Source organism: Dicentrarchus labrax, unplaced genomic scaffold (assembly GCF_905237075.1).
Source record: "Dicentrarchus labrax unplaced genomic scaffold, dlabrax2021, whole genome shotgun sequence".
Lineage (NCBI taxonomy): Eukaryota > Metazoa > Chordata > Actinopteri > Moronidae > Dicentrarchus > Dicentrarchus labrax.
In genome coordinates this window covers 4046337-4058179 of record NW_026136720.1, presented here as the reverse complement: position 1 = coordinate 4058179, position 11843 = coordinate 4046337, and the positions used below count along the sequence as shown (strand labels likewise).

The 11843-nt window shown below is 41.7% G+C and overlaps 1 long non-coding RNA gene across 2 annotated transcripts in view; it reads right to left on the bottom strand.

Annotated features, from left to right (window-relative positions):
• Positions 1–746: 746 nt before the first annotated feature.
• Positions 747–11843, bottom strand: part of LOC127352594 (uncharacterized) — a 34282-nt gene continuing 23185 nt past the window's right edge. For both annotated transcript variants that reach the window (XR_007881139.1, XR_007881138.1), the window contains one exon: positions 747–2053. This is a non-coding gene — a long non-coding RNA (uncharacterized LOC127352594). The remainder of the gene's footprint in view (positions 2054–11843) is intronic.

Genomic DNA, 11843 nt, shown 5'->3' with positions numbered 1-11843 from the left:
ACACACTGATGGAAGACAATGTGTCAGAGTCAATCTGTCTCACAGTCAAGCTGTGCGCTCAGCAATGCTCCTACGCTTTCCCTCCGTCTCCCGCTGGATTCTCTCTCTCTCTCTCTCTCTCTCTCTCTCTCTCTCTCCTTCACAGCTATGTGCTCGTCTCACACACAGAAATGTCTCCACACACACACACACGCACACACACACTGGAGTCGCAGCTGAATTACACACAGCTGTATCCTGACTGCTTCGGAAGTCCTTTGCTTTCAGTGAGAGGTGATCTCTCCTTCAGCTCCGATCACAGTCTCTGCTCCTTTCTATCCTTTGTTCATTCCCTCCTTCACTTTTTAACTTTCCCTTCTCTGGCTGCCACTGTCTTTACGTCCACCTCTCTCTTTTCCCTCCCTTCTTTTGTTTGGATTAACTGCAGTGTCCATCTTCAGTGAGATCCAGTGCACGCTGTGGATGGACGCAGCAGGTCCTTCTCGTTTTCTCTGCCATCTGTGTGAATGTTGAGCTCGGCTCCAGCGCTCCGCTATCTCTCTTTTTCTCTGTCTCTCCCGTTGCACTGAAGCGACGTAGCCAAGGAAAGCTGGCAGACTAGTTGAGTGCAGCGAAGAGAGGGAGGGAAGAAGGGAGGAGGAGGAGGAGAGGGAGGAGGAGCGGTAGAAGGGAGGAGGTCTGGCCTGAAGGGTGTTCCATCACGTCTCTAGCCATCCTAGACCAAAAGAATACCTATTTTGTTCCTCTTTTCCCCTTCACTGCTCCACTCCTCTGTTATCAGCCTTTTTTCAGTATTCGCTCTTCCGTTATTTTACTCCTATTTTTGCCTTTCACTCAAGGCTCATTTTCTCCCTCTCTGTCTCAAGGTCTCTCCTTTCCTCTTTTACCGCTTTCAGTCCATTGTCTGTGTCTGCCTATTTCACCGAGGCTCTCAGAGCCACTCTGTGAATAGCACTTCTGTCAAGTTTAAAGCACTCCTCTGTTGCTGTCCCTCTCCACACTTTCCTCTGACACAAAGTTTAAAAAGTTAGGAATAAAAAGTTTAAATTCTTTGTGGCAATTGATGAAATCTTAATGAGATTTTTGAACAAAGTTGTGACGCTGCTCCAGTGAGAGTGCAGCGTTGAGTTCAGTTCTGCCAACAATTCACACAGAAGTCCAACAACTCATCAAGACGTTTGATTGCTCCACTCTGCACCCATAGAGATTAAAAAACACAGAGATAAAAGTAAGAATGACTTTGGGTAGAAGTAATCAAAGCATCGCAAGCGGATTTTCCGAAGTCTTTCCCGTTTTTAGGACGATGGTTCATCCGAAGCTGCACCAAGGAGAGACGAAAGTGGTCGATGGAGTGTTGCACAGAGGGTGCGATGGAAAAAAAGACAAAACCAATCAGCCCCAAATCTCATCTTCTCTCCAGCTGGCTTTGAGAGGACGATGGGAGGAAGGGTGGGGACAGCGTCTGTCCTGCAGGCCAGAGCATGTGTGTGTGTGTGTGTGTGTGTGTGTGTGTGTGTGTGTGTGTGTGTGTGTGTGTGTGTGTGCACGTCTTTGTGCCTGTGATTTAATGTGTGTATGGTGTTAAGCTAGGGTTGCACACCGTCTGCCAGCTGAACTAATTTAATTGTGTTCTACAGCTGTGCAGCTGTGTGTGTTTGTTTGTGCACGCCCTATTGGCTGGCGGCGTACGTTTCATGAGGCTGGTGAGCTTGAGGTGACTGCTGCTCAGCTCTAATCTGCCAAACGGTAATCCGAGGGTAAGACCCCAGCAGTGCCCACTTTATGCCAGCTGTCTGCCCTGCCCATATTCATCTGATGCCCTATAAACACCTGCTTAATTTACCTGTAATGATCTAAGTGCTGTGTTTCTGCTGCAATAGCAACTAGTTTTTGATGTGTGTGTGTGTGTGTGTTTCTGTGTAACCTGGACCCTTAGGGGACAAACCACCGCTCCCAGTTTTTTATTTCATGATCAAATGTCAGTGTTTGTGCTCGTTGGTGTATCCTTCAGGGATCTGACCGGCACGTCTTGCTACCTGTTCCCATGGAAAACCTGTAGAGAGAGAGAGAGAGAGAGAGAGAGAGAGAGAGAGAGAGAGAGAGAGAGAGAGAGAGAGAGAAAAGATAGATTGTCATTTACTGCCATTTGCCTCATTGACCACATTGACATCTTTAATCTCCTTTTCCACTCTGATTCCGTCTTCCCCTCTTTTTAATTCTCATTTCCTCTTCTCTCCCCTCAGTGTAACCCGGCCCACCTCAAACTGTTCCTTTCTTACTTGTCTCTAGCAACGTTTTTTTCCTTTACTGCTGTTTCAATTGCACCTGTTCTTTTTCATTATTCTTTTCATCCTTACTCCCTTCTTGCTCAGTTTGTCTTTCACGCTGTCCATCACGAGGGACAAGGGCAAACATGGAACAAACTTCTGCTCCGTCCTGTTTGTGTGTCTGTTGATTGGTACTGAATAAATTTCAGAAAGTCACTATGCGGAATTGGAAATGTTGAAGCAGACTGACAGGATACAGACTGAAAGAGTCGGGGTAGAATACCAAGCAGAGAAACAGACCATCCAAACAAACTGCTCTCAGATCTGGTAGCGGCTGTGTTTTTGTCTATGTACGAGATGATTGTCTGCGGGGGATTGCTATCTTCTGTGCATTCCTGGTTTATAAGTTCCACTTTAAATTAATTAACTAATCGCACTTGCTACACGAAGGCCGCTACAAATTGCCGGCAGGTTGCAATGTATCAAGGTATTTATTAAGACTATAGATGTAAGGGATCTTAGTGAAGTTAATCTAATTTCTGACTAATTAAGATCTGATGCTCGGCTGTTTTGATGTGTGCTGTCTGGAAAGTAATGCAGCACAACAGAAAGCGATTTTTCTGCTGCTGAACTCGGAATATTGGTTGAAGGAAAATCTTTGAACTACAGCTGTGTACTCTTCCCACGAGGAGAGTATGAGAAAATATGACTTAACCAGCTTAATGTCATCAGCTTAACAAAAAAGGTCAGTGATTGAATAAGATGTGAAAAATCAATGTGGAGATATTTGATAAAACTACCCACACCTCTTATTGCTGTAAATAGATAGAAAATGAGAATCAAAAAAGGACATATTCATAAGTATTACTGGCTGATGGCTGATAAATGATTGCAAACATAGCCAAAATCATGTGGAAATCATGTATTGCTGCATCTTCAAGTAAATATAGAACATATTTCTATCGCAATTTAACTGTCCCTTCACACTCCATTAATTGGTCAATAAACAAATAGATAATTAGCAACTAGTATGATGCTCAACTGATGGTCCTTTTCAGTCTATAAAATGCCCCCCAAAAATCCTAATTATAGCGTCTCAGTTCTGAGGATGTGCTGCTTTTCTTTGTCTGGGTAGATAGTAAAGTGAACATTTTTTTTATTTTAGTTAATCAGCAGAATAATTGGTAATTAAAATAATTAGCCCTATTGTTAAGACTGTCTCACCGTCGCCTCCCTTTCTTCCATTTCACCAAGACCTTGGATCAGTCTTTAAGTAATTTGACTTTTTAGTGCCAAAAAAAGGGCCACATTCTTCGTAAATGTCCCCTGTGCATTGTTCTAAAACAGTGACTTTTTGTCATGTACAGCCCATGTACGTTCCTTCAACCCCCCCGGAGACCTGCCATCCTCTAGCCTTCCACCAGATATCTTCCCGTCTGCCCCACCCATCCACACACCTGTTCCCCACCTCTCATAAACCCCGCAGTCACCTGAGCTTTCCCACCCATCTCCTCATTCCATAATCTCACTACATATAGTTCTCTTCCTTTGTTCCCTACCAGATCATTAAGCCTCAGTAGGTTTCTGCTTATCTAATACCTGTAACCATCCCTGTAGGCGTTATATATTGCCAACAAGTCACTGAACTCCACCTGCACTGCCTCTGTCGTCTGCGTTTGGGTCCTACCCCCTGTTGCTCTGCTCCTACCAACAAGCTGTGTCCTGTAACGTCCTGCCCTTCGTCCCCTCCACTTGTGAGGATTTGATAACTAATCTCATTATGAAGACTGTCTGCCTCCCTTTCTTCTTTCTACAAACCTACCCGCTCGGCAACGAACGATTATTTTCCACTACTCTATTTTTGATGCATTGCCATGGCAGCCAGCAAGCGATGCAGGGTTGTTACGGCAACAGACCACAGAGTCCACTAACCTTGACCCGTCTAATCAATGCCAGAGAACTGGGACAGACTTTGCTTTCATCCAGTTGACATATTTCTTTCTTTACTGTATATATCATGCACACAGCTACACCTGGAGCCGCAGTCCTGGTGGTTTTTCAGAACTTTACCGTTGTCACTGGACGTCCTCTGGGTGTAACAGTGCAGTGACAAACAGCCAGATGCACACAAACACTGACAGAGCTTGGGACGTTACGACAGCTGTCTTCTGTGTCCTAACAAGCTGCAGATTTACAATATGAATTTAGGCAGGTTGTTTTTTTTTTACACCAGTTTTTCACATTGTGTATTCTTTCCATTTGTCATTGACGCCGGGGGATACAATTAATCTGAGCATGAAGCTCGCCTCTGCCCCTTTGGTTTTAATAAGGAAATGCTCCCAATGCAATGGAGGACACTCTTTATTGAATTCATTTTTGAGAAAGAGAAGGACAAATGCAGATAATTGTTGACTATGGCAGCTGTTAATGGGAACAGCTGTCGGTGTTTTCCACTGTATTTCCACACTGTTATCCATATTGTTCTTTAGAGTCCGCGCAGCTGTCAATGAAATCTTCTGTTAAATGATTCATCGCATCAGGCTTTCACTGAACCAATGCTCTTTTCTATGCGGCGTTCACGGCTCATTGTCATGCAAGAAAATACATTTAATCTATATCGCATTGACGTTAGCAGAGATTTACACACGGCAGCTCAAATGCAACATGCTTTTCACAAGCGCAGATACATCACCTGTCTAGGTAGCCTATACACCTTTGGAGGCAGTTTTCAGAATGTGAACTTGGCTTCTGTGTTTTGTATTCTGTCCAGTTTTTGTCCACTGCTCTGCCTTCAGAATGATAACATTCTCTTGCATTGATTTCAGTCCAACTTTAACAGGAGCTCACCACTTTAAACTGTCAATCACCTCCCCCACGTTCTACCTTCACTCTCTCCTTTTTCTGCTTTAGGCGCACCCATTGTCCTGTCATATTTGTGGAAGTTTGATGCCATCACATTTTTACAGCTAGCAATTATCACTCGATACCCTCCCGCCAGCTTCCTTTCTGTAACAATTGCTCTTCACAGGTGCCGGAAAATGTCCATCTTTCCTCTCAGTCTGCCCGTTGAGTGCTCTCATCTGTCATGCCCTGAGTCACCTCCTCTCATTATTCCATAGGTGAGGGTGTCTAATAACTGAACAAAACAATGACTAACTGAAGTACAAGTCTGTCCATATACGCAAGCAGCTTTCAGGCACTTGTTGGTCCAAAGCCCAGAGCACATGCTCCACAGTATATGAAGGTGGCAGACAGTAGACGGTTTTACTCTACATTTCTGTGCATTGCTGCCAAACACTGAACACTGGCATTATCATTATTGACGCTGCATTCCATGAAAAGATGATAATAAAGAGGGGTTTTGTTATCCTAATTGGCGAGGTATGCACGTATTGTGAATATATTAATGTAGAATATGTCCTACGCCATTTAAAGCAAGGATCTCAAATTCCTCCTTCACCACATCAAGATCTTTTGTTTTTTTTTGTTAGTTGTTTCATATCAGTTTAAACCCCTTCATATAGAACTTAAATAAACACAATTCTGTTTTAGAAAATGTATTTAGTTTGTTGCTAAATAATGGCAAAGGTGACCACAAATGTGTGCAAACAGTTGATAAGGAGAGACTTTATTTGTTGTTTGGCTTCGTTCTTTTTTAAAGATCTATTTAACTGTTATTTAATCAGGTAAAAACCAGTTAAGATAAAATCTCTTTTTCAATGATGACCTGGTCAAGAAGTCAGCAAAGTTTTCCATTGACTGCACGCCAATTACATACATATAAAATATTACAAAACAATACATTACAAATAGTACAGGATATGAGCTAATATCCACACAGATACCTCAGGGGTTAAATGAAGACAGAAATTAAATAAAAACTGAATTATGCATTGTAGCAAGGACATTTTTTAATAAAAACCTGGTAGCTTTTGTTTAAAACTGTCTAGAGAGATGAGGGAGGCTGGAATGAGTCTAGACTGCAAATCATTCAAAGACCAAGGACTGTAATAAAATACAGATTCAGTCTGCACAGGTACCTTTACCTACTGTTGCACGTAAGATTGTAGGTGCTATGCACAAAATTCAAACTTTAGAGAACACAGTACTATATACCTGAGTAATCTGCCCAGAATATAAAATCACATTCAAATGTACAAAAACTGCTGTTTGCACTGTTTTGTTAATATTTTGGAAAGGGGGAAAACTTTCTTGTAGTACTTGAACACTAAAGTGGCCCTCCTATAAGATGACAGTACCAGCAGTGGCTTCAAGCTAATTTGAATCAGAATCAGAATCAGATATACTTTTATAATCCCGTGGGGAAATTACTTGTGAGGGGAACAGGGGGGGAGAAAAACAAGAGGAGAGGGGAGGAGAAAAAAGCAGCTCCCAGACTCTGCTCCTGTAGGGGAGTACAGTGTGGGACATGGAAAAAACCTCAGCAACATAAGCACATATGATCACACTTTACAACATAAAACTCAAAACAACTTGCAACGGGGAGGTGGGAAAGGGGGGTGGAGGCGCACCAGCGCAGACAGGCAGCCGCGGCGCAGCCAGCATCGGCGCAGCCAGCATCGGCGCAGCCAGCATCGGCGCAGCCAGCGGAACTCCGCTTGTCGCACTGATTTTTTTTTTTTTTCGGTCGAGACTCTCAATTTAAAGGATAAATCTGGCAATATTCTATATTTCTATATATATATTCTTTATTTTTACTCCCCTGGAGATGCTCAGTGACCAACAAAGCAATTAGCTGCTTAAGCCAGCCTGTATGTCTGGGTGCTTATATACTTGTGTATCTGTGTGACTCCCCTTCCAGGTCTAATTACCATATTTCATTACTTTAATTACTCGTCTTAACTGTTGCTGTCACTAAGCACGTTGTTGCACAGCCCGCCATTAACCTGCCTGGATGAGTCAAATCTTCTCAGTCGACTCGCGTCTCATTTTTCTCCATCTCCTGTCTCTTTTTCTTTCATTATCGCAGTTTCAAAAGACGGCGTCAGCAAAATTCTGCGGTACAAACATCTGTTATTAGCAGCTGTTATCGTGGTGCCAACCATTTTCAATTACTTTCCCCCACTCCCTTCTCTCATAATCTATTCCCCCACCGCCCACTTTTTCCTCCTCATCTCCTACAGTTACTGTTTGTCTCTGATTATTTCCTGGCACTCTCATTCATCCCCATCTCCTCCAATCAAACCATAACTACAGTGTGTTTATAGCGATGAATGATTGATGCCGACATTACAGGTGCACAGCACCCTGTGTGAGACATCCCCCACCACAAACACCATCCCCCTCTCTCCTGTCTTGTTCCCTCGCCGCCGTGTAAGCACCAGTTAATCTCATTGATTTTTAAAAACAGGCTCTAATCATTTTCCATCATTTAATCTTAACCTCGGTGTCTCCTTCGTCATTGTTTTCCATCGCCCCTCTCTTTCCATTTCAATCACCGCTGCAGATGGCACTAGTCAGAAAACATTTTGGCTGTTACAGGTGCCCAAAATACCTCCAACCCCCTCCTCACCCATCCTCCTCTTGCTTTGTCTCGCTTTACTCCCCGGCCCCTCACTTCAACATAAATTATAGATGTAGGTTTCAATGGATTGTCTTAGTATAATCTATATTTTTGTCATGCAATCCTCTCTTCTACAGCCCACCGGCACTTATGCCAGGTCTGAAATCTCAATCCGCTACCACTTTCTCCCTCTTTGTTTCCTTTGTATCTACATACGATGTGTATTCTCATCATTACTGGAGCTAGAATCGGTAACAGTATGGGGATGATACCACGGCTGCTGCTGTCCGACACTTTTGTAATGCAACACCCCCTTCTGTTCTCCGATTCCGGTGCACACGGAGGCCTGGCAGCTTCAACGAACTGAGCCTGAATGAGAGGAAAAAATACTGCTGCACTAAAAAACAAACCAACAGAAAGACTCAAATATGCTAACAAAACCTTCTTTTTAAGGGTGAGAGCAAAAGTAAGCAGTAGCACTATCGTAGCAGCCGAACAGAAGCATGTACCTACACACACAAACACTTGACCTTGTCCTCCATAGATACTATAGTTCTTTGGTAAACTTGGTCTTCTATATCTTCTTGCTGGTTAAGGGAACTAACTACCAACCATATTTGCTCTGGCTGTAACTATCCCCTGGTCACACCTGAAAGTGGCACAGCAAAATTCTTTCACATATTTGCAAAATATATGGTGGGGAGGAAATATGGATGTAGGCACTACTGCCAGAGCTAGGTGGTGAACTACAGACTGTCCATCGTTTCGTTTAAAGAGCCAGTGTGTAGCGTTTCGCGGCCACCGCAGTTTCTCCTTTCGCGCTTGGAAGAGGAGGGTGAAGCAAGGGAGTTGCAATCTGCAATTACACCACAAGGTGCCACTAAATCCTACACACCTACAACCTTACTGTTAAGCCTCTTAGCTTGGTCTATAACAGCACAATAAGATCACACAATGAGTTCAAAAGACATGGCCTGTAGTCATAAACTGTAATTTATGCAAATGCAGTACAAAACACAAAAAACACAAATATACCATAAAATACTAAAAGGAAAAAGAAAATATGAATTAAAAATAAATACGTTAAGACTATGGAGAGGTTTGACCTCTGGTAGGATCATCACACTTCACCTGTTGATGGTTTTTGGAAAGTAACTGCATGTTATATTCTATTTCTGCCAATAGATCCTCCTAAATGTTACACACTGGACCTTTAAGACATTGTGGGGATATTTCAGAGGCGTACAGCTGATAAACCCCTGAGCTTTACTCGCAGTCACAATCACTGCCTTTGAATACTCGAGAACTTGGCAAAATCCCCTGTGTGCAAACAAGACTACATTTGAGTCTTGACCTGAAGACCCTCCTGGATTTGTCTTTAAAAAAGCCTCTTCAGAAACAACCTGGTCATTATGTTTTTGCTTCAATGTATCTGAGACAAACACCCCTGAGTTCGATGGTACTCGCCACCTCGAAACGCACAGAGAAAATCATGACCAGCATTAAGCAACACAGTGAAGAGAGAAAATGAAAACATGAAATGAAATATGGCAAGACGAGAAAATAATCCCAGACACTGTCAAAGAGCAGCCAATTTGAAATGAAGATAATGGGTTATTTATCACCGAATTCAAGTGTCTCTTTTTTTTTTTTGCAAGCAGAAAGCCTTTCTCTGCGACTGGGCTGTAGCCATGGAAACCCACTATGTGTGTCCTATGAAAAGGGATTATTCTTTCATTCCTGCCTTCAGTTAATTGTATCATACAGTCACTGATTACACAAAATTACTGTAAAAATCTACTCCTCAAAATGTACATTCGTCAGCGTGTTAGACTCTGATGGTCTTTTATAGGTCACCTGCTGCAAGAAAAGAGTTGGATCACTGTCACCAAAAAACATCTGGATAATATGTGGAAAAATGAGCTTGGACACTTCGGAATAAAGGAAAAGCCAGAGCTGACTGTAGCTGCATTTTGTAATGATTTCTTATGATGGAAGATGTAGAGAGTTGAAAGAATGTGGTTAATGAAGGACCAATCTGACGCTTGAAAGGCAATCTAGATTCAGGTTTGCAAGATTTGCAGTGTTCAGACAGAAGATGGACAGATTTGAAAAAGGGGAGAACAGAAAAAAAACGCTGATGCTGATACTAGAAAACATGTCAGTCACATCGAAAATATGACAAAGTCTGCCTTAGTCTGGAGTTTATTATTAATACAGAGAGGGAGAGATGTATCTTTGAGTCTAAAAACCCTGACAGTTACAGAACGGGTTTGCATTTTTCATTTGCACATAACTCTACTGGTTGGGGGCATTCATTTATGGGGGAGTTGTGCGGTTATGTCACTTGATTGCACAGTGGATTGTAACTATTTAATAATTTCAAAGATTCAAAATGGAGTTCTTGGAGCTTTTAGATAAAAAGACGCTGTATGAAACTTAATATCACATAAAGATCAATAAAGTAGGGTTGAGGTTCAAAAGCATGAATTTAGTATTAAAGTGGAGTGGAATCTGAAATGTTATCCAGTCTATTTATAGGGCTGTGACTAACTCGTATTTTCATTATTGATCATAAAAAAACCATCACAAAATAGAGAAAGATGCCAAACCACAGTTTCTTAAGATGAAAGTCTTAAGATGTCTCCAAAACCCAATTATATAAAAGATAAGCTGTGTATTCCTTTTACTTGCACAATGCGCAGGAATAAAGCGGTTTACACTGATTGAACAAACAAACTAAACTAACAATTTTAACAAAATACAAGAACTAGAACGTTTGTGTCGTAAGAAGTACTTGTGGTAAATAAAACACCCAAACAAGTTCAACAAACTAAACTCAACCCTCATCATGAGTTCATTTAGTTCTGCTAATATTTGGAGGGTGGATGACCTTTCAAGAGGCAGATAATTCAAAGAGCTTTTCAAATAAATTCTAGCTCACACGAGAAGCCATTATAAGTCGAACAGGACGGCTGTTACGTGGTCTCTCATTTTTGTCTTTGCCAAGATCTCGGCAGCAGCATTTTGAATAATTCCAAGCCGTGCAATTGCTGAGTGTAATTTCTACATAACAGTTTGGTACTGTCAGCATGGCTATAATTAGCCTGGGTCCTGTGGCAAAAGATTGCTTTGGAATAAAGCCTCCTGAGCTGAAAAGGTCTTCACATGCTACAGTAAGACTGGATGCTCAATCCTTTGACAAATGTCACATCTTATATTTGTCATAAACACTCAGCTGTGGTTGAATACAACAGTCCTGCATTCAATTCTAGCTTCATGATGGTTATAATGTTCAGTTTTTGAGGAAAAAGTGTCAACTATTCAATTTTATGTAACCCTAAATTGTCCAGAGACCCCTTGATTATCTTATTGAAGTCATTTTTAGTTTCTTTCCCCCACACTGTATGACAATGTCACATATTTCCTTATGCACTTTAATGAACTATATAATGCTTATCCTAATTATATATATAGCTATAGAAACACTATTCTTAGGGCTACACCATTAAATTCAATCTAATGGTTTAGATAAATATTCTGGATGTCCATTTTAAGCACATTCCCTGAAATTCATCCTGACACATTCTGAATCTTTGGAGAACTTTTTAAGGATACTTTATAATTAGAATCTATTATACAGTTTAGTAGGGTTGCTTAATTCAGGTTTTTAGAGGTTAACAAAAGTTGTTGCAAACTTTCTTTCTTTCTTTTTTTTTTTTTTGGAGATGAAAGCTCCAACGATCGTTTTCCCAGAGGTCTCGGAAACTGACAAAGAGTCACAGAGATAATCACGCCAGATGGGAATTTGCATATTAAGGAACAACACAAGAGGTTCATAGGAGCAGCATGTTCCCAGCATAAGAAAGTGGCGAGGACATCCAGCAGCGACATTGTCAAAGACACTTTCTAGAGGATGGGCCAGTGGAACATTCACTATGGTTCGTTAGTTCGTTTGTTCTCTAAGATTAAAGTCAACAGCTGAAAAAGTGCTGCCCCTTAAACTGCTGACATTAATTAATTACTTGGCAGAGAGGTTATTATTTGCCTAT